Source organism: Penaeus vannamei, chromosome 30 (genome assembly GCF_042767895.1).
Source record: "Penaeus vannamei isolate JL-2024 chromosome 30, ASM4276789v1, whole genome shotgun sequence".
In the NCBI taxonomy this organism is placed as follows: domain Eukaryota; kingdom Metazoa; phylum Arthropoda; class Malacostraca; order Decapoda; family Penaeidae; genus Penaeus; species Penaeus vannamei.
In genome coordinates this window covers 9,901,846-9,924,345 of record NC_091578.1, presented here as the reverse complement: position 1 = coordinate 9,924,345, position 22,500 = coordinate 9,901,846, and the positions used below count along the sequence as shown (strand labels likewise).

General features: G+C 48.0%; 1 protein-coding gene across 2 annotated transcripts in view; it reads right to left on the bottom strand.

The window, feature by feature from the left end:
* LOC113818529 (fibroblast growth factor receptor-like 1) overlaps positions 1–22,500 on the bottom strand; it is a gene marked incomplete at its 3' end in the record, with an annotated part of 455,734 nt that overhangs the window by 312,878 nt on the left and 120,356 nt on the right.

Below are 22,500 nucleotides of genomic sequence, written 5' to 3'. Positions count from 1 at the left end.
GAGTGGAAGGGGGTGGGGATGGGGTGAGGAGGGGGTGAGGGAAGGGGATAAGGGAGGGTAGGAGGGGGTTAAGAGTGCTAGGGGAGGGAAGGGGAAAGAATTTGGGGGAAGAAATGGGAAGGGGATAGAAGGGGGCAAGGGCGGAAGGTCAGTTGGGTAGTGGAGAGAAAAAGGAGAGGGTTAGGGAGGTGAAGGGAAGGGAAAGGGGTTGAGTTTGCGGTTAGAAGGGAGGGGAGGTAGGGGGATAAGGGGGGAGGAAGAGTGTTGGGGATGAGCAGGGGAAGGCCAGGGGAATAGTGTAGAGGGGCAGGGCCAGAAAGGGGGTAGAGGAGGGGTGAGAGACGAAGGAGGGAGGGAGGGGGCGATTGGGTGGAGGGAGGGGAGGAGTGCCATTCCGCACTATCCGATACGAGTGCCACTTTCGTTGTCACTGACGTTGCTGGTGCCGGTATGGCTCGGAGAGGGGGAGAGGGGAGGAGGGAGGCGGGGACGCGATTCGGTGCTGCGTCGACGCCGAGGAAGGGAGGGGGCGAGGGGGAGGGAGGGGGAAAGGAACGGAAGATGGAACAGTTTTGCAATTGTCTCGTTCATAGTCTCTCTCTCTCTCTCTCTCTCTCTCTCTCTCTCTCTCTCTCTCTCTCTCTCTCTCTCTCTCTCTCTCTCTCTCCTCTCTCTCTCTCTCTCCTTTCCTCTCCTTCCTTCCCTCTCCCTCTCCCTCTCCCTCTCCCACTCCCTCTCCCTTTCTCTCTTCATTTCCCTCTACCTCTCTCCCTCTCTCCCTCCTTTCCTCCCTCCTTTCCTCCCACCTTTCCTCCCCCTTCCTAACCCTTCCTTTCCCCCCTCCCTTCCTCCCTTCCTCCCGGCCTCCCTCTGTTACAAAAGTAAATAGATACAAATATCAGAGCAGTGCTTAGGTAAATATGAATAAGATACGTGACAATGGGAGATATCGACAAAAAAATAATAGACTGTTAAGAAAATAAATGTATCACAAGAAATAAGAATTAAAAGAAAAAACTACATTACAGTTGCCAAGAATATTTCTAAAAGAGAGAAAGAAAAAAAGCAAGAAAGAAAAAGATAGAAAATGACGGAAAGAAAGGAAAAGAAAACGAAAGACAGAAAAAAATAGAGAAAAATAAGAAAGAAAAAGAAACAGAAAAAAGAAAAAGGAAGAAAAAAAAGAAAAAAGAAAAGAGGAAGAAAAAGAAAGAAAAAAGTAATGAAATGAAGAAAAAGGGGAAAAAAAAGAAAAGAAAGAAAATAGTAAGACCGAAAACCGAAAACAAAAAAACAAAACCGAAATGAATAAACGAATGCCAGAGACTCGTAATCCCGCCGGCCACAATGCCACCAGGGTGCACCACCACATTACCCACAATAAACATGACAAACGTCCATTGCGAATTCCTCCGCCGTGGTCGATGGCAAGGCGGGCACAAGAGTATATCTTTGTTAACAGTACATTACCGCTGGACCCCGGGACACCTGGACACGCCTGGATACGGTGGGAGTCCCGTTCCTGCCTCTCCTACTTTTCCCTCCTCCTCTTTCTCCTTTTCGCTCCTCCCTCGTTCTCCTCCTCCTCCTTTTCCCTCCTCCGCCCTCCTCCTCCTCCTTTTCCCTTCTCCTTCTCCTTTTCCCTCCTCCTTTTCCCTCCTCCTCCTCCTCCCTCCTCCTTTTCGCTCCTCTTTCACTCCTCCTCCTCCCTCCTCCTCCTTTTCCCTCCTCCCTCCTGCTCCCCCTCACGTACTCTGTGCTTCGCCTCGTGGGTACTTTTCTTCTCCCGTCACTTCCTTTCCTTCCTCCCTCCCTCCTCCCTCCTTCTCCTCCACCCTCCTCCTCCTTCTCCTCCCTTCCCTTTCCCTCCTTCTCCTCCTCCCGCACTCACGTACTCTGTGCTTTGCCTCGTGGGTAGTTTCTTCTCCGCTCACTTTCCTTCCTCCTTCTTCTTCCTCCTCCTCCTCCTCCTCCTCCTCCTCCTCCTCCTCCTCCTCCTCCTCCTCCTCCCTCCCCTCACGTACTCTCTGATTCGCCTCGTGGGTACTTTCTTCTCCCCTCACTTTCTTTCCTCTTCATTTCCCCTTACTTTCTCTTTCGTCTACCTCGTGGGTACTTTTCTTTCTCCCTTGACTTTTATTCCCTCCTTCAAACCTCATGGGTACTTTCTTCTCCCCTCACTTTTATTCCCTCCTTACCTCCCCTCCTTCGCATCTCTTGGGTACTTTTCTTCTTCCCTCACTTTCCTTCTGACCTACTTTATGGGTGCTTTCTTTCTTCCATTTTCTCTTTTCTGTGTTTTGTTTTTCTCTTACTTGGTGAGTTCTCTTTTTTTCTTCGTTTTTAAGCCCTGCTCTCTGTTAGAGGTACTTTTTTCCCTCTTCTCTCCGCCTCATGGTTACTCTCTTCTCCCCTCACTTTCCTTCCTTCTTCCCTGCCTTTAACTCCTTCCTTCTTTTGTTTCTCCATCTTTCTTCTCCACTACGTTCTGGTTATCGGTTTTTCCATCTTCCCGTTTCGCTGACCCTCACTTTCTCTCTCCCTACTCCTTGGATATTCTATTTTCTTCGTTCCTCTTATTCAGTCTTCTCCCCTTTACTTTTCCTCTTCCTTCCCTCTATATTCCCTCTCTTCTCTTTCCCCTTCGCCTATATCATTCATATCCCCTTTCTCTTCAATTCCCCCTTCCTGTTTATCATCTTCCCTCACCTCCTTTCACCTCTGTTCCTCCTTCCCCCTTTCTCCATATCGCCTTTTACCGAGTCAAGTCAAGTACATATATATACCAGTCATGTGAACTTGACCACGCCCAACACCACTTGCACCTCCCCCTACCCCTCCCCTCGCCCTCCCCAGCCCTCCCAACACACCCAATGTACCGTATTTCGGGTACAGGTTGTTCCAGTAACTTTTATTTATTTGTTTTTTTAATTATGCAGTTTATGATTTGCTGTTGTTGTTTTTGTTGTTATTTTGTTAAATGGCAAAATTTTTAAGATGTATAATATTTTTATTTCGACCCTTAAAAAAATCAAATACTATATATTTATCATTTTTATACTTTACGGACAGTGTTTCCTCCCATTTTCTTAACGTGTTTTCTTCTTCTTTTTCTTTTTTTTCACTTCCTATCTTTTTTGTTATGTTCTTTTTTACTCTAATGCGGACGACGTTGCTTTTTAAACACGTGGAAGGCGCTGTCTGCGGGCGTCTTCTGCCACAGCACGGTGAAGGTTTAACCGCATTTGACACACAAAAAGAGCGAGAAAGAGAGGGAGAGAGAGAGGGAGAGGGAGAGGGAGAAGGAGAAGGAGAGGGAGAGGGAGAGAGAGAGGGAGAGGGAGAGGGAGAGGGAGAGAGAGAGTCTGCCACAGCATGGTGAAGGTTTAACCACATTTGACACACAATAAGAGCGAGAAAGAGAGGGAGAGGGAGAGGGAGAAGGAGAAGGAGAAGGAGAAGGAGAGCGAGAAGGAGAAGGAGAAGGAGAGGGAGAGGGAGAGGGAGAGGGAGAGAGAGAGGGAGAGGGAGGAGGGAGAGGGAGAAGGAGAAGGAGAAGGAGAAGGGAGAAGGAGAAGGAGAGGGAGAGGGAGAGGGAGAGGGAGAGGGAGAGGGAGAGGGAGAGGGAGAGGGAGAGGAGAGAGAGAGAGAGAGAGAGAGAGAGAGAGAGAGAGAGAGAGAGAGAGAGAGAGAGAGAGAGAAGGGGGGGGGGAGAGAGAGCGAGAGAGAGTACCAATGAACGATAGCAAGAATGTGAGAAGGGGGAGAGAATGAGTGAGTGAGTGTTATAGTAGTATCGGAAGGCAGGGCAAGATAGAGAAAGAGTGGACACGAGAATGGGAAAGAGAAAGAAGAATACTCCATCACAGCTGAAGATACATTTTATAACAATTTCATTGACAAGCTAGATACACTCCGCCAAGGCAATAAGGTCGCTGATGCAGTAAAAATATTTACAAAGAAGAAGAAAGAAGTACACCAAAATCCCCCTTTTCAAGTACACAGGTGACGTCCGTAAACATAACTTTCTAGACGGAGGCAAGGCAATAGGGCTAATGATCCAACCATTTAAAAAAATCCAGGATCTGGGTCACTGCGAAAATGTAATGGAATCGAAGTTAGGCTAAGACCTAAGACCTCTGGTAAAATGTTCATAAAAAATCTGTTCATAATTTTTTGAGTTATCTTGCTAACCAACGAACAAACTAACTAACCAACGCGAGCGAAATCAACATTGGACTTATTAGTTTTAAATTTACTCGGTACGGATCTAACACACATATATGGATAATAATTTTTAAAAAATATTCAATACTGTTGCTTAAGTTTGACTAATACAGTTGTCTGTTGACCGATTTTAACTAGACGATTTTCCAGATAACGTAACCGCGCCAACGATATTTCAACATTCTGGAATATAACAGTTTTGCGTTTCACTTCTCAGGCGTTTCTGGAAAGTGAAGACGTGCGTTTCTTTTGCGAGGGTGGTCGCGTTTGAACTGCTTAAAAGAATGCTGTGTAAACATGGGTGATAAAGTATCTTTGTCTTTCGCTGGAAGACATTGTTATAAGAGGTGTTAAAATATGATTGTAAGTGCAAGATGTTTCAGTTTATCAGTTCTGCAATTTGATGCTGCAAAGTTTCTCTCAATTACTGTTATTCGCCAAAAGACCGTTGCTAATAATCCCCCCCCCCCCACACACACACATATATTCACATGTATGTAAGAATATTTACATATATTTATATATGTACAAAATATACGTCTGTATATACATACATACAAATATATATTCATTATCCATCTCTTTATAAATCTATCGATTTATCAATAATTATATCGTTCTGTCTATTAAATGCACGTAATGAGGTGATAGTCTCGAACTATCATCGCGATTGTTCAACAGTGTATTCAAAGATTATCCGTATCTGTTTCCCTCCTTTTGGTTCGTTCATTCTGTTTTCGTAATTGTTTGTTTTGTTATGATCATTATTATTATTACTTGCATATTTTTTGTTTGTTTTATTTGTTCTCTTCGTCTTTTCTCTTCTTCTCTTTCTTCCTTTTCATTATCTTCTCTTCCTTTTCATTATCTTCTTCTCTTTCTTCCTTTTCATTATCATCTTCTCTTTCTTCTTTTTCATTATCTTCTTCTTCTTCCTCCTCCTCCTCCTCCTCCTCCTCCTCCTCCTCCTCCTCCTCCTCCTCCTCCTCCTCCTCCTCCTCCTCTTCCTCCTCCTCCTCCTCCTCCTCCTCCTCCTCCTCCTCCTCCTCTTCCAACTCCACCCACCCAAGGGATGGAGGAAGGGAAGAATAGAAAGAAATGGACAGGGAGAGAGACAGAGACAGAGACAGAGACAGAGACAGAGACAGAGAGAGAGACAGAGAGAGAGAGCAGAGAGAGAGAGAGAGAGAGAGAGAGAGAGAGAGAGAGAGAGAGAGAGAGAGAGAGAGAGAGAGAGAGAGAGAGAGAGAGAGAGGGGAGAGAGAGAGAGAGAGAGAGAGAGAGAGAGAGAGAGAGAGAGAGAGAGAGAGAGAGAGAGAGAGAGAGAGAGAGAGAGAGAGAGAGAGAGAGAGAAGCAGTCAGTCATGGAGCTGAGGTTATCATGCACATTCAGAGGATGGTCATGCGAGGGGAAGGGGGAGAGGGAGGGGAAAGGGGGTCTGGGAGGGGAGGGGAGGGGAGGGGGGGCGAGGCGACCGTGAATATAACGAGGGTTCATGCAAGTATGAGGAGGAGGAAGGTAAGGGAGAGGCGAAGGAAGGAAGGAATAAGAACGGGAGAATTATTTGGGTTTAGGAGAGTCCCCCGTTATTGTTCTTGATTGTCGCTGTTGGTGACGCATTTTAGCCGATTTTGTTGTTGTTTTTGTGAATGGTTTTGCGAGTTTTTTTTTTGTTGTTGTTGTTGTTATCGTGATTTCATTATCATTATGGGTATTGTCATTATCATTATCGCTATTATTAATGTCATTATATGCACATGGATATGGACATTGTGATACACACGCACACACTCGCGCACACAGACACACACGCGCACCCGCGCGCGACCACACACACACACACACACACACACACACACACACACACACACACACACACACACACACACACACACACACACACACACACACACACACACACACATACTTACATACACACATAATGGCCCCCACACATTTTCCTGCAGGAGATTTATGCTCAAACACCGAGGAGGGATTTATCTGTAAAATTGATTTTGATATGACATTTATTTTCTCTAATGCATGTGTTGCCTTCGCGGGGTGGGGGGGGGGGGGGGGGGGAGACTAGGGAGAGGGGTGAGGGGGGCAGGAGGGTGGGTAAGGGAGGAGGAGGAGGAAGGTGGGGGGGCGTTTATTCACAGGAGACACGAAGGATCTCGTGTATCGCCGGTGCTACGAGAAAAATCGGATTTATGGCAGGGATTTTTTTTTCTTGTGGGGGGGGGGATTTTTAGGAAAGAGTTTATAAGAAAGTTGCATATTTTAAAACTTTATTCTGTTTTTTATTGATTCGTTTATATTCTACCTGCATTTGTTATTGTTATAGTTGTTATTAGTATTAGTACTATAACCACTGTTAATAGTGTAATTATTGGTATTATCTTGTTAAGCATTGTCGTTAGAAGTATCATCATTAATATTTTTTATCACATTTGTTTATTTATCTTTTTTTTATTTTTTTTTATTTTTTTTTTTTATTTTATTATTATTTTTTTAATACGTACAGGTGAGCGAGGGATAAAATGAGGTACAGGTTGGGTGTGTGTGGGGGAGGGTGGGGAGGGAGGGGAAGGGAGTCTAAGATTTATGGAACAACGTATGCTTGTTGATGTGCATACTTTAGGATTTATGAAAGCCATTGGGGTTACACTACGCTACTTGATAGGGGAGGGGTGAGGGGAGGTGAGGAGGGGAAGGGAATATAGGGGGAGGGGTGGGGAAAGGAAAGAAAGAGGGCAAAGAAGGGAAGGGAGGGAAATGGAAGGGGAGGAGATAGGGGAGGAAGAAGGGAGAAAGGTAGAAGAAGAGAAGGGAGAAGGGGGAAGGAAGGGTGGAAGTAAAAGAGGGGGAAAGGGGAAGAGTAATGGGAGGACATGGGAAGCGAAGGGAGAAGGAAGGAGAAGGGACAAGGAAGAGGAAAAAGGTAGGGAAGAGAACGATAGAGATGGAAGAAAATGGGGAAGAGGCGGGGAGAGGGGACAGGAAAGGAGAGGGGAGATGGAGGAGAACGAGACATGAAGGGGGAGGGGAAAGGTAAGGAGGGGGGGGGGAGGGCGAGAGGGGGAAACTAGGTAATAAATATATGTATGTGCGTGCATGCGTGTGTAGCAGGGCAGGCGTTGACACGGTCAAGTGTGAGGTGTCATATGAGTATGAAGCGGGAGTCAGGCAAATGCGATTCGACACGCAAGGGGTTGGGGGAGGGGTGGGGGAGGGGGAGGAGGGTAGGAAGGGGGAGGTTGGAGCATGGGGAGGGATGGGGAGGTGTAGGGAGGAGGTGGGGAAGAAGGGAGGGAGGGAGGGGGTAGGAGGTGGGGAAGGAGGGAGGGAGGGGATACAGAGGGGTAGGAGATGGAGGAGAAGGGAGAGAGGGGTTACAGGGAGGGGGGAAAGGAGGAGAGGAAGGAGGGAGCGAGGGGTTACAGGGAGTGGATAGGGAGGTGGAGGAGAAGGGAGAGAGGGGTTACAGGGAGGGATAGGAGGTGGGGGAGGAAGGAAAGGAGGAAGGGGTTACAGGTAGGGATGGGGAGGGGGGTTGCAGGTGTGGGAATGGGGTGGGGGGTAGGTGAGGTTGGGGGGGTGTGGTGTCGTGTTAATGGAAAGTGATAGTGTCGCAGATTTTTTTCTTCATTTTCTATCGCTTATTTATTTATTTATTTTTAAATAATTTTTATCATTCATTTTTTTATTTGATATCACTTTCGAATGTTCTATGATGAAAAAAAGGAAATTTGTCACGTGATATAGATTTAACTCTTTTTGGACACGTGATCCTTCGATTTTTCGCAGATTTCTTACATTTTATTTGTCTCCTCTACGTCTTATATCTCTATTTTATTATTTCTCTCTCTCTCTCTCTCTCTCTCTCTCTCTCTCTCTCTCTCTCTCTCTCTCTCTCTCTCTCTCTCTCTTTCTCTCTCTCTCTCTCTTCTCTCTCTCTCTCTCTCCTCTCTCTCTCTCTTTCTCTCTCTCTCTCTCTCTCTCCTCCCTCCCTTCCTCCCTCATACTCCCCACATTCCTTTCCCTCCTTCTCCCTCATACCCTCATATCCTCTTTCCCCTCTCTCTGTCCCTCTTATCCTCTCTCTCTCTCTCTGTCTCTCTCTCTCTCTCTCTCTCTCTCTCTCTCTCTCTCTCTCTCTCTCTCTCTCTCCCCTTCCCCACCTCTCCCTCCTTCTTCTCCCCTCCCCATCTTCTCCCTCTCCTTCTCCCACCCTTCCTCCCTTTCCCACCTTCTCCTTCTCCCTCCTTTCCTCTCCCTCCCTACCTTCCCTCCTCCCCTCCATCCCTTTCCTCCTCCCCTCCTTACCTTCCTTCCCTCCCTCCCCTCCCTCCTCCCCTCCTTCCCTCCTTCGCAACCCCGCCGTCCACTCCTCGCGGCCTGCGCTCCCTCATCGACCAGCCGCGGGCCCCTGATAGACAGGTTATGTTGTGGGCAGGAAAATGTGATTGCATTTTACACGGGAGCTCCCTGTATTGGGGCCGTACGGTGGGATCTTGTTCGGGGTGACGTTTCTTGTGGGGTTTATATGTTGGGGAGTTGGGGTTTATGTTGGGGAGGGGGTTGGGGGTTGGGGTGGGGTTTATGTGTACGTGATTTGGGGTTGTTGGTTGGGTGGGTGGGAAGAAGGGAGAGTGGGCGGGGGGGGGTAAGCTGGAGGGGGGTATAATGAGGGAGGGAAGGGAAGTTAAGGGTATGGGGAATTAAGGGGGGGAGTGTGGGGAAAATGAGGGGTACAAAGGAGGTGTAATGGGGGAGGGAGGGAGGGTAAGGAGAAAGGGTTTGATGAGGAGGGGGTACGGTAGGAGAGTAAGGCGGTATGGTGGAATTAAAGGGGAAGGAGGGATGAAGGGCATATGGATAAGGGAAGGGAGGGTAGGATAGGGTAGGGTAAGAGAGGGTAACGGAAAAGGGTTTAACGAAGGTGGGAGGGAGTATGGGGTAAATGGAGGGGGTAAGTGGGAGGGAAGGAGGTAGTGTAGGGTAGGGGAAGAAGGAAAAGGACCGAGGAGAATATTTATTAAGGGAAGGGTGTATAAAAGTGAAGGGAAATAGGGAAAGGAGTATGGGGTAAGAGGAAGGATGAAAGTAGGGAAAGGGAGCGAGAATAGGCATAAAAAGGCGACAGTGAAAGAAGGAAAGGAATGAAGGAAAATGGAAGTGTTGGAAGAAGGGAGAAAGGGAAGGGGGGCAAAGAAGAGAGAAGTGAGGGGTGAGGGGGTAGAGATGGGAAGGGAAAGCGAGGGGGGTAGTCAGGGGGGGGGAGAAGAGAGAAGCGAGGGTAAGGGGGTACAGAAGATGGGAAGGGAGAAGTTGACGGGGGTAGGTGAGACATTGGACTACGGTGGGATACGGGAGAGGGGATGGGAGGTTGGAGTGGGAGGAGGAGGGGTGAGGGAGTGAAGGTAAGGTGGGGAGTAAAGGAGAAGCGAGGGGGGGAGGGAAGGGGAGGAAGGGGGAAGGTGGGAGTAGGAGAGGTGAGGGGAGGGAAAGGGGGAAGGTGGGAGTAGGAGAGGGAGAGGGAGGGAAAGGGAGGGGAGGAAGGTAAAGGTGGGAGTAGGGAGGAGTGAGGGGTAATTGAGGGGAGGGAGGTTAAGATGGGGTAGGAGAGGCGAGGGGAGGGGAAGGGAGGAGGAGGTGGAAAGGTGGGGAGGTGAGGGGGAGTGGAAGGGAGGGGAAGATTCATGTGGGAGTAGAGGAAGGGTTAGGGAGGAGAAGCTGGAGGGGAGGGTCACTCGGGAGTAGGAGGAGTGAGGGGAGGAGAGAGGAACACGAATGAGGCTATTGGTGCCCAGGGGTGGAGTCATGTGGGTGGGGGTGGGGGGAGGCTCAAATATGATCGGGGGAGGTTGGGGCAGGGGGTGGGAGAGAGGGGATGGAAGGGAGGGAGGGAGGGAGGGAAGGGAGGGAGGGAGGGAGGGAGGGGGCGACACAGGGTACAGAACAATATATTAGCAAGTGACCTGCCTCTCCTCGGGACAGTCCGGATTGAATGATTGGGAGTGCGGATAGCGGGTCTGGGGCTTCGGAGCTTCGGAAGGAAAGTCGATCTCGCCCAGCCGGTGTTCGGGCCAAGCCGGGGAAGGCTGTTCGACCTCTGTTCGGATACCGGGAGCGGATTCGGATACCGAGGAGGGTTTAGAGAAATTCTTGTCTCTTCTGGATTTATTCTGATACGGCGAGTGTATTCGGATATCGAGGGGAGTTTAGAGAAGTACTTTTTTCACTTATGGATTTATTCGGATACGGAGAGTGGATTCGGATATCGAGGAGAGTTTAGAGAAGTACTTTTTCACATGGATTTATTCGGATACGGAGAGTGTATTCGGATATCGAGGAGAGTTTAGAGAAGTACTTTTTCACTTACGGATTTATTCGGATACGGCGAACGGATTCGGATACCGAAGAGGGTCTAGAGAAATACTAGTCTCTGTTGGATTTATTCGGATACGGCGAGCGGATCCGGATAAGACGAGCGGGTTTCGTTCGGTTAGTGAGCGGTGACTCATCGGTTCCTCTTACGGTTCCATTCGGTTCACTTCGGTCCGGATTGAAGGAGGATTCGAGCAGACAGGTGGATTCGAGAATACAGGTGGGTGACGGATGTGAAATATGTTAAATGGAATATTTCGTTTGATTTATATTTATTGATTTTTTGTTATTATCATTATTATTGTTATTGTTATGGATGATTTATTTTAATGAGCTTATTTGTGTTCGGTATTATTATCATATCTGCGACACAAGCAAGTAGTAATGATAATAATAATAGTATTACTAATGACAAGTTTAATGTTGATGATAATGGTGATGGTGATGCTAATGATAGTAATGATAGTATTGATAATGATTATAGCAACAATAGCAATAATGATAATTATATTTACCATTATTGTTATGATTACTATTGTTGTCAATGTCATGATTGTTATTGTTATTATTATTGGTATCATCATCATCATCACCATTTGTAGTTGTAGTAGTAGTAGTATAATTATATATATATATATATATATATATATATATATATATATATATATATATATATATATACATATATACATATATACATATATACATACATATATATATAGACACACATATGTGTATGTATGTATGTATGCATATATATATATATATATATATGTGTGTGTGTGTGTATTCTTGATTTCACGTATCATTAGTATTATCTTTACGTACCTTTTTAGTCAGCTGCAACGTCGAATAATGTTTTTCTTTCTCTCCTTTTAGGTACCGTGGTTCATTTTCTCCGAAGTGTCAGCTGATTATCAGGTGGGCGATGATTTTGATTCAGAATAAGATCGAAGGAAACGGAGCATTTTGTAAGCCTTTTTCCTGGCTTTTATATTTTATTTTAACGTGTCATTTTTTCTTGGTATTTTTTCAATTTTCTTTGTTTCTTTCTTTTTTTCTTAGTTATCAGTATGTGTTTGAAAGTAAAATCTTTCCTTATGTTATTTTTTTCTGTAATGGCTTTTCCGTGTGCAGTTTAATACTAGTTGGAAATTGGCTCCTAAATGATGTAAAGAGAATGATGATAATGAGGATAATAATCATTATGGTAATAGTAATAATTGTGATAGTAGTAGTAATAATTCTGATTAAAAATGTAATGGTGATAATGATAATAGTAATAATGATAGTGATAGTGATGATTGTAATAAGGATTATGATGATGATGATAATGGTAATAACAGCAGCAATAATATTAATAATAATGATAACAGTAATGATACGACAATAATGTTACCAACCGCCCCCCCCCAAAAAAAGAAAAAAAATAATAATAAGTAAATAAAATCAATAAGTAAATAAGAAAATAAAAGAAATAGATGTACACACAAACACACACACAACACCCACACACACACACGAAACATTCCCAAGGAACTCCTTCTCGGGCTGACCTTTGACCCCCTCAGCAGCACCTCCCTGACCTGTGGTTTGGCTGTGTATTTTTTTCAATTTTTAAACCTTTTTTTCTGTGGATTTTTTGTGTTCTTATTTGTGTTTAGTTGATAATTACACTTCTGTTGATTATTTTTTAATGTCGAGTTGATGGTTATTTTTTATGATATGATATTGTTGTTTTTATTAGATTCATAATTGTTTTTATTATTGTTGTCGTTACAGGTATTTGTCATGTTATTATTTGTATTGATTTCATATGTGCATGTGCTTATATTGTTATTGTTTAGTATGTTCACCATTGCTATATTTTTTAAATAATTATAGTCATTGTTGTATGTTATTGTTATTAGCGTTCTCATCATCACAATTATGGCCATTCTCCACGATTATTGTAATTAACGTCATTACCAAAAATCTAACGGCGATACCTTAATTTCCTATTTATCCTCCTTCCACCCATTTCCCCCCTCCCCACCCCTCTACCCCCCTTCCCCCCTCCCCTCTACCGCCTCTTTTCCCCTCCCCTCCCTTCTACCTCCTCTTCTCTCCCTCCGTTCTACCCCCCTTTCTCTCCCTCCCTCTACCCCCCCTTCCCCCTCCCCTCTACCTCCTCCTTCTCTCCTCCCCTCCCCTCTACCTCCTTCTCTCCCCTCCGTTCTACCCCTCCCCTTCCTCCTCCCCTCTACCTCCCTTCTCCCTCCCCTCTACCCTCCTCTTCTCCCTCCCCTCCCCTCTACCCTCCCTTCTTCTCCCTCCGTTCTACCCCCTCCCTTCTCCCCCTCCCCTCTACCTCCTCCTTCTCCCCTCCCTCCCTGTACCTCCTTTTCCCCTCCGTTCTACCCTCCTCCCTTCTCCCCTCCCCTCTACCTCCCCTTTTCCCCTCCCTCTACATCTCCTCTTCTCCCCTTCTCCTCTACTCCTCCCTTTCCCCTCCCTCTACCTCCCCTTCCCCTCCCTTCTACCTCCCTCCCTTCCCCCTCCCTTCACCCTCCCCTTCTCCCTCCCCTCTACCTCCTCCCTCTTCCCCTCCCTTTCCCACCCTCCCTTTCCCCCTCCCTTCTACCTCCCCTCCCCTCTACCTCCCCTTCTCCCTTCCCCTCTACCTCCTCCCTTTCCCCTCCCTCTATCTCTATCTCCTCCTCCTTCCCCCCTTCTATCTCCACTCTCCCTTCCCCTCCCCACTCCTATCCCCATTTAACCCCCCCATCCCCTACCTTCAGGCCCATAGTCTTAGACGGATTATAACTACTGGAAATGAGTCGTAAATTATGAGGTCGTGAGGTGGATTTGGAATAAAGAAGCGGGTTTAAGAGGTTATCGGTATGGGGGGGAGGGAGAGGGGAAGGGGGTGGGGGGAGATAAGGGGGTTAAGAGGAGAGGGAGGAGAAGCGGGGAGGGAAGAGAGGGAAAGAGAGAGGGAGTGAGTGAAGGAGAGAGAGGGGAGGGAAAGAGAGGGAGTGAGGGTGAGGTAGCGAGTGAGGATGAGAAAGAGAGAGAGGAAGAGGGAAGAAAGCAGACATAAAGCGATAGATAAAGAAAACCAAACAGAGACAAAAAGAAGGAGAGATAGGGCGAAAGCGAGAACGAGCGACAAGGCATAAAAAGTGATGAGACAGAGGCGGAGACGGAGAGAAAGACAGACAGAAAAAACAGAGAGAGATAGATAGAGAGAGAGAGAGAGAGAGAGAGAGAGAGAGAGAGAGAGAAAGAGAGAGAGAGAGAGAGAGAGAGAGAGAGAGAGAGAGAGAGAGAGAGAGAGCGAAAGAGCGGCGATGTTTACGATATGATACAGAGACGGAGAGAAAAAACAGAAAAACAAAACAGAAAGAGAGAGAGAGATATACAGCGAGGGAGAGAGCGAAGAACGAGAATGAGATAGAAAACAGAGAGAAAGACAGACAGAAAATCAGAGAGAGAGAGAGAGAGAGAGAGAGAGAGAGAGAGAGAGAGAGAGAGAGAGAGAGATAATAAGAGAGGGAGATGAGAGAGAGAGAGAGAGAGAGAGAGAGAGAGAGCGGGTGAGCGACGGGCTGCCGAAGTGGTGTGTTTTGTTGACAGTCGCCGCCGGGAGGGACGGGCCGGTTGACAGGGTGTAATTTACAAGCCATAAAGCGATAACGGGACGATATAAAGCGATATCTCCGGTGGGGTTTATTGCCCCCTACCCCTCCGCCCCTCCCTTCTCTCCTCCCTTTCCCTACCTTCTCGACTCCGTTTCTCTCCCTTCTCTCCTCTCCTCCCCTCGACTCCCTTTCCTTCCCTTCTCTTCTCCCCTCCATTCCCTTTCCTTCCCTTCTCTTCTCCCCTTCCCCCCTTTCCTTTCTCTCTTCCCCTCCCTTCCCCTTCCCTTTCCTCCCTTCCTCCGCTCCCTTCCTCCCCCTTCTCCCTCCCTTCCCTCCCTTCTCCCCTCCTCCTATTCTCTCTCTCTAGGTTTCTCATACCCCCCTCCCCCTCCCTCTACTTAAGTCTTCCGTATCCCCCCCCACCCTCCCCTTTACCGGCTTCAAAAACTTCATTAGTTGTTTTTGGGTTATCATTCGTTCTCTCCTCGATTCCTTCTTTTTTTATATCTTTCTCTTCTCTTCTGTACTGTTCTCTTTTCCTTTCTCTCTCTCTCAATCTCCTCTACTATTCTCTCTCCCTCTCCCTCTCTCTCTTCTCTCTCTCTCTCTCTCTCTCTCTCTCTCTCTCTCTCTTCTCTCTTCTCTCTCTCTCTCTCTCTCTCTCTCTCTCTCTCTCTCTCTCTCTTTTCCTTCTTGATTTTTTTTTCTCCCTCCGTATATATATTGAATAAACAGTTAAAAACAAACCTCCAACTTGTGTATTATTGTATGATTTTCAATGTGCAAAGTAGATTATTCATGTATCTATTTCTAGAAAAACATCATATATAGGAAAAAAGGGAGGTGGAGGTGGGGGGGGGGGGGGGAGCGCTACCATTAAGGGGTTCGGGTGTTGCATTTGGAGAGTGGGGGACCTGCATTGGGGGGAGGGGCATTGCCTTGGGAGGAGCAATATTCTGATAAGGGGTTGGAGGTTGCAACGGGGGTGGGGTTGTTGCATTTGCGTGGTCACTGTATCGAGGGGGTGGGGCGGTGCTGGGTGCGCTACTTTTTGTGAGGGGGGGGGGTGGCGCTAGCTTGGGGGATGGGGGGCGTTAGGACGGGTGGATGGGGAGGGGGAGGGTGGGGGAGGGGGTAACCATGTCGATAGGATGGTTTTTGAAACGAAGAAAGGAAAAAAAAATCTTCGCTTACAGAGTTCAGAATTATTGTGGAATCGTTTGATGGAAGGCTTGGAGTGCGCGTATTTGTGAATCGTGTTTTAATGTTTTGTGTTCTAGTTCCTGTGTGCGTATGTGTGTATTTGCGTGCGGGCGTACGTACAAGCGTACGCGCACGTCTGCGTTTGTGTGTATGTGTTTGCAGCCACGCGCGCGTGTGCATGCTCATGTGTGTTTTAGTTTATACATATATGGTCAAATCTCGTTTGTGTGTGTGCGTGTACATGTGGAAATGTGTGAGTGCGTGTGCGTTTGGGAATGTGTGAGTGCGTGTGCGTTTGGGAATTTGTGAGTGCGTGTACATTTGGGAATGTGTGAGTGCGTGTGCGTTTGGGAATGTGTGAGTGCGTGTTCATGTGGGAATGTGAGTGTCTGTGGAAGTATGTGAGTGCGTGTGGGAATGTGTGAGTGCGTGTGCGTGTGGGAATGTGTGAGTGCGTGCGCGTGTGGGATGCCTTTCCTCGGCCCCACAAGACCTGCACCGGAGAGGACGCAACCCCCGGGGAGGCTTTGTTTCCGGCGCCGTTTGGGCGGAGGATGAAGACGATAGATAGAAATCAAGATTTTTATTCAGGTGCGGATTGCCACCTGGAAGAAGAAAGGAGAAGGAGGAGAAGAAGAAGAAGACGAAAAAAAGACGAAAAAGAGATGAAGAGGAAGACGACGGCGAAGCAGGAAAATAGGTAAAATGGAGACATGAATAAGGAAAATTAGACAACGAGGAAGAAGAAAGACTATTAGAAGAAAAAGAAGTTAAGGACACAGAATGAAAGAAAGAGGGAAAATTAACAAATATAATAAAAAGAAGGAAAATAAACAAATGTAATAAAAAGAAGGAAAATTAACAAATAGAATAAAATGAAGGAAAATTAACAAATAGAATAAAAAGAAGGAGGTTGAGGAGGAAAGGGGAGATCCGAGAATCCCCCTCCCCCCCTCTCCACTCACGAATCCTTTGGAAAGGGTGTGAGGAAAAATAAGATGGGGGAGGGGGGGGGAGTGCAGGGAGATGGGGATAGGGTAAGGGAGTAGAGGAGGGGGGGAGAGGGAGGGGGTAGGAGATGGGGGTTGGGTAAGGGAGTAGAGAGGGGGAGAGGGATGGGGGGTAGGAGATGGGGTCGGAGTAAGAGAGTAGGGAGGGGGGTGGTAGGGAGATGGGGGTTGGGTAAGAGAGTACAGAGGGAGGAAGGGGAATTGGGGGGTGGGTGGCGAGTAAGAGTAAAGAGGGGGGCGAGGGAAAGGGGTGGGGGAGTAGGAGATAGGGGTCGGGTAAGAGAGTAGGGAGGGGTGTGGAGGGGGATGGGGAAAGGGGGGGGGGTCAGCGCATCCCAAGAGACCCCCCCCCCCCCGAAGGCAAGAGAGAACAACCTTTAGGCAAAGAACATCCTTTAGAAAGTTTGAACGTATTGACACAACACTCCACGTGCGCGAGAACAGAACGCGGCGCTTTGTTCTTCGGTTGTTGTTATTCCCTTCTTTTATTCCTTCATTTGCTTGTTCCGTTTTTTCTTTTATTATTATTTTTTTTTTTTTGGGGGGGGGGGAGGGGGTTGTATGGTGGGTTGGTGGGGGAGGGTGGAGGAAGGGGGAGGGGGGAAGAGGGGAGGGAGTGGACGGAGAGGAAAAAGGGGAAAGGGAGGGAGAGAAAGAGAGAAGAGAGTTGTAGAGGAAGAAGAGGGAGGGAAATAGGGTATGAGAGAGAGAGAGAAAGAGAAAAAGAGAGAGGGAGAGAGAGAGAAAAATAAAGGAACCGGGATTCATAGTGTCAATGGAGGGGGAGAGAAAAAGAAAAAAAATACATTCTAAAAGTGAAAAGATGAATGATAATGCGAATGAAATTTGAAAAAGAGTAAAAAACAGAATCGTTAAAGAAACAACGAATAAGTACTAGAAGAAAGAAGAGGAAAATAAGCGAATACGAGAGGGAGAGGGAGAGGGAGAGGGGAGAGGGAGAGGGAGAGGGGAGAGGGAGAGAGAGAGAGAGAGAGAGAGAGAGAGAGAGAGAGAGAGAGAGAGAGAGAGAGAGAGAGAGAGAGAGAGAGAGAGAGAGGAGAGGGAGAGAGAGGGAGAGGGGAGAGAGAGAGAGAGAGAGAGAGAGAGAGAGAGAGAGAGAGAGAGGGAGAGGGAGAGGAGAGAGGGAGAGGGAGAGGGAGAGGGAGAGAGAGAGAGAGGGAGGAGGGAGAGGGAGAGAGAGAGAGAGAGAGAGAGAGAGAGAGAGAGAGAGAGAGAGAGAGAGAGAGAGAGAGAGAGAGAGAGAGAGGGAAGAGAAGAGAAAAGAGAGGGAAAAAAGTTCCCCAGTCTCTAGATTATCCTTTTGAATTTTGTGGAAGCGAAGTGCGTATATGCTTTAAAGTGGATGCTCGGAATACTGCTCGGCGCAAGCAGGGGGCGGGGGTGGGGGTGGGGTGTGTGGTGGGGTGTGGGTGGTGGGTGGGGTGGGGTGGGGAGTTTCGACCAAGGGGGGTGGTAGGGGGGAGGTGAGATCGACTGGGGGAGTAGAGGGAGAGGTAAGGGTCCGGATCGAGGGGGGTGGAGTGGGGGAGTCGGGACTAAGGGGGGCGGGGTGGGTGGCGGTGGGGGAGTCGACTAAGGGGGAGGTGAGATCGACTGGGGGGAGTAGAGGAGAGAAGGGTCCGATCGAGGGGGGGGTGGAGTGGGGGAGGTAGTGTGGAGGAGGGGTTGGGATCGACTGGGGGAGTAGGAGTAGAGAATTGGGGGATCGATTGGGGGAGTGGAGTAGAGAAGGGTCGGGACCTGACTGGGGGGTGGGTAGGGAATGGGGGGAGTAGATGTTGAGAAAGGGTCGGGATCAACTGGGGAGTGAGAGTAGAGAATTTTGGGGGCTCGGATTGGGGAGTGAGAGAGTAGAGAATTTGGGGGCTCGATTTTCCTCGGGGGAGGAGAGTAGAGAATTTGGGGGATCAGATTGGGGGAGTAGAGTAGAGAATTGGGGGGGATCGACAATGGGAGTAGAGAAGAGAAGGAGGAGTGAGATCGGCTGGAAGAGGTGGTAAGGGAAGGGGACTGATCGACTCTGGGGGAGCAGGGGGAGGGGGAGGGGAGGAAAATCAACGTGGGAGGTGGGGGAGTTGGGGAGAGGGGAGTAAAGAGGATGAGTTGGGGGGAAGTTGGGAGTGGTTGGAAGCGATCCTGATGGGGAGTGGGGGGAGGAGAGCAGAGCAGAGCAGGAGGGGAAGGAGTTGAGGAGAGGGTAGAAAGATCAAGATACGGGAAGGGGGATGGGTTGAGAACTACTAAGTAGAGAAGGAGAATGGGGAAGGGAGAGGAGAACGATTGGAAGGAGTGGGGGGAGTGTGGTAGGGAATTGGCGCAGGGTAGAAGGGGAAGGGAGGGAGAGGAGAGTGAGTGAGGGGAGGGAGGGAGAGGAGAGGAGGAGGAGGGAGGGATAGGAGAGGGAGTGGGAGGAAGGAGGGAGTGAGTGACTAGGAGTGGGAGAAAGGAGAGCGCACAGGTGAAAAAGCACAGGGTAAGAGGAAGGGGTAAAAGGGGGTACAGTTCGAGTGGTATGAGAGAGAGAGAGAGAGAGAGAGAGAGAGAGAGAGAGAGAGAGAGAGAGAGAGAGAGAGAGAGAGAGAGAGAGAGAGAGAGAGAGAATCATGTACAAAGCAAATAAAAACGTGTAGCAAAAAAGAAGAAAAAAAAAACATGTTGCGAAACAGATAAACAAAAACAAATACGCATGTCAGCGAGTACGATAGATAAACGCAAGTAAACGCAAATTAGATCTAAAAGAGAGGGAAAAAAAACATAAAAAAAAATAGCGAAATGAAAAGGTAAACAACATCCGCAGAAATGGAAAGAAAAGCTAATTGACGGAAAGAAAAGGAGCGAAAACAAAAACCGGGAAAGTAATGAAGAAGAAAAAAGTGAAATGACAATGAATGGAAAGGACTGCATTTATTTGTTGCGAGGTGGAAGTTGAAATGGGTATTGGCAATGGCGGAAAAATCCCTTCCTTTAATTCTTCACTTCATTCTTTTTGCAATTTGTTCTTTATCTCCTCTTCTTCTTCTTCTTCCACTTCTTCCTCTTCCTTCCATTCCTCCTCGTCCTTCTCTCCCTTCACCTCTTTCTACCCTTTCTTCTCCTTCTCCACCACAACCTTTTTCTCCTCCTCCTCCTTATTCTTCTCCATCATCCTCCGTCTTCCCTCTTCGGCGCCTTCCTCCTCCCCTCTTTTTACCTCCACCTATTTCCTCTCTTCCCTTCTTCTCCTCCATCATCATAACCATTAATACCGCCATTACTATCACCATTATCGGTACTCTCATCGCCGTCATTATTACCGAAGGAAATATTATTTTTAGGTTTATCCTTACTACTGTCTTCGTCCTTTCTCTTCTGCTTCTTTATCTTTGCTCCTTCTCGTCTCCCTCCTTCTACCTCCATCTCCAACCTTCTTACCTCTTATACTCTCTCTCTCTCTCTCTCTCTTTTTCGTTCTCATTCTCTGTCCGTCACTTCCTCCCTATCGTTCTCCTACTCCTCCCATCACCCCCTTTCCTTCTCCCCCTTCCTCTTCCTCCTTATCCTCCTCCCATCCCCCCCCTTTCCTTCTCCTCTTCTCTCTCTCTTCCTCCTTATCCTCCTCCTCCTCCTCCTCCCTCCCATCCCTCCCTTCCTTCCTCCCCTTCCTCTCTCCTCCTTCTCCTCCCATCCCTCCCATTCCTTCTCCCCTTTCTCTTCCTCCTTATTCTCTGCCTCCTCATCCTCCCATCTCTCCCCTATTCCTCCCCTACCTCCCCCCTCCTCCCACATCCCCTTCTCTTATCGTACCCCTCTCCCACCTCCTCTTTTCTCCCTCCTCACCCCCCTGCCCCTCCTACTTACCACCTCTCCCCACTTACCTTTTCTACCCCTCCCTCGCACTCCCCCCACCCCTTCATCTATCCGACCTCCCCTATCCACCTCCTCCTCCCCCGCCCCCTCCCTTCTTCCTCCCACCTCCTCTCCTCCACATCCTCCTCCCCCTACTCCCCACCTCTTCTTCCCACCTCCTCTTCCTCCCTTCCTCCCAAACTCCTCCTCCCCCTCCCCCCCTCGTCCCCGCGCACGCAAGGCAGCGCAACAAATCCCATCCACTTGAAAACCGACAGGCAGCCATTAACCCCCAAAACGACCGAAGCGCAAGCATTATTCTTTTCCTCCTTCTCCTCTTCATTTGTACGCCTTCCTCCCTTTCTCTTCTCTTCGTCTCTCCTTCGCTTTATTTATTTTTGTTTCTTAGTGTTGTTTTTTCTGGCTACGTCTCCTCTTTTTGTTTTATTTTTTCTTGATTGTTTTTTTTCTTTTATTAATTTTCCTCCTTTCTCTCCATCATTTTCTGTCTACTTCTCTTCTTCTGTTTTATGTCATGGTAAATGTCGTGATGATGAGGGTGCCAGTGAAAGTGATAGTGATGATCATGATATAATGTTCATCATCATCATCATTACTATCATCATTTTCTTATTCCTCCATAGACACCTCCTCAGCCTCCTAATCCTCCTTGGCCTCCATCTCCAGATCCGCCTCAGCCTCGTCCTCTCCCTCCCCTTCCTCTTTCTCCTTTGCTTCCTCCCCCGTCCCCCACCCCAGATCCACCTTTCTCCTCCCTCCTCCCTCCTCCCTCTTCAACCCCCTTCCTCCCTCTCTCTTTCCTCCTCCCCCTTCTTCCTCCTCCTCCCTCCCTCCTCCTGCCCCCCTCCTCCTCTCCCTCCTCCTCCTCCTCCTCCTCCTCCTCCTCCTCCTCCTCCTCCTCCTCCCCTTCCCCTCCTCCCCTTCCTCCTTTCCCCCTCCCCCTTTCTTTCTTCCTCCTTTTCCCTCCCCCCGTCCCCCCTCACCTTCCTCCTCCCCCTCCACTCTTCTCCTTCTCCTCCTCCTTCCTATTTCTCCCCCCTCCCCGTGTCGTGCCCGAGCCCAATGCCCATGACGCTGGCCATGCCTCCTTCAATTAGCCTCGCGGGACACTCATTAATGGGGCGGCCGCTTGGACAGAGTGTGCAGTAATTTTTTTCATTCTTCCACTTCTTCCCCCTCTACTTTTTTCATTTCTTCTTCCTCCATTTTTTTCTTTTTTACCACTTCCTCCTCCTCTTTTAATTTTTATACTTCTTCTTCCTCTTTTTTTATTTTTCCACTTCTTCCTCCTCCTATTTCATTTTCCCACTTCTTCCTCCTTTTTATTTTTTTCCACTTCTTCGTCCTCTTTTTTAAATTTTTCCACTTCTTCCTTTTTTTTCATTTTTCCACTTCCTCCTCTTTTTTCATTTTTCCACTTCCTCCTCTTCTTTATTTTTCCACTTCTTCCTCCTCTTTTTATTTTTTTCCCACTTATTCCTCCTCTTTTTTTCATTTTTCCACTTCCTCTTTTCTTGCGATGGGGCGGGAGACGGATGGATGGGCCACTTGGGGTTTATGGAGTGGGTTCTTTTTCGGGGGTGTTTGTTTTGAGGGGTGGAGGAGGGGGGAGGGGGGAGTGTGGAAGGTGGGGAGGAGAGGGGAAGGTGGTAGGGTGGGGGGAAGGGGGAAGTGGGGGAAGGGAAGGTGAGGAGTTGGGGGGAGGGGGGTTAAGGGAGGGTCAGGGAGAGGGGTTAGAGGGTAGGAGGGAAGGGAGTGGTTTAGGGGGTAGGGGTGGTAATAAGGGTTAGGATGAGGGGGACTAGGGGAGAGGTGGGGCAGTTTAGAGGGAGTGGCCAGGGAGTGAGGGAGAATATGAGGTGGCTGAGGAGGAGGAGGAGGAGGAGGAATCAGTATGGAGTAGGGAAATTTCATGAGGGAGGAGGAGAGGAGGAGGAGGGGAGGGTGTGGTGTGTTCTTCCTTTATTTTTATTTCTTTGTGTGGCCTTTCTTTTGCTTCTCATTTTGTGTGGCCTTTCATCTTTTCGTCCTTTTTTTCAGATTCTCTTTTTTAAATGTGTGTATTTTCCACATGTGTCTTCCTCTTGCTTGACACTTCGTCTTCTCTCTTTTTCCCTTTCTCTCCCTCTTTCGTCTCGTCTAATACGATCCTCAATATTTTTTTTCGAGTTTGAGC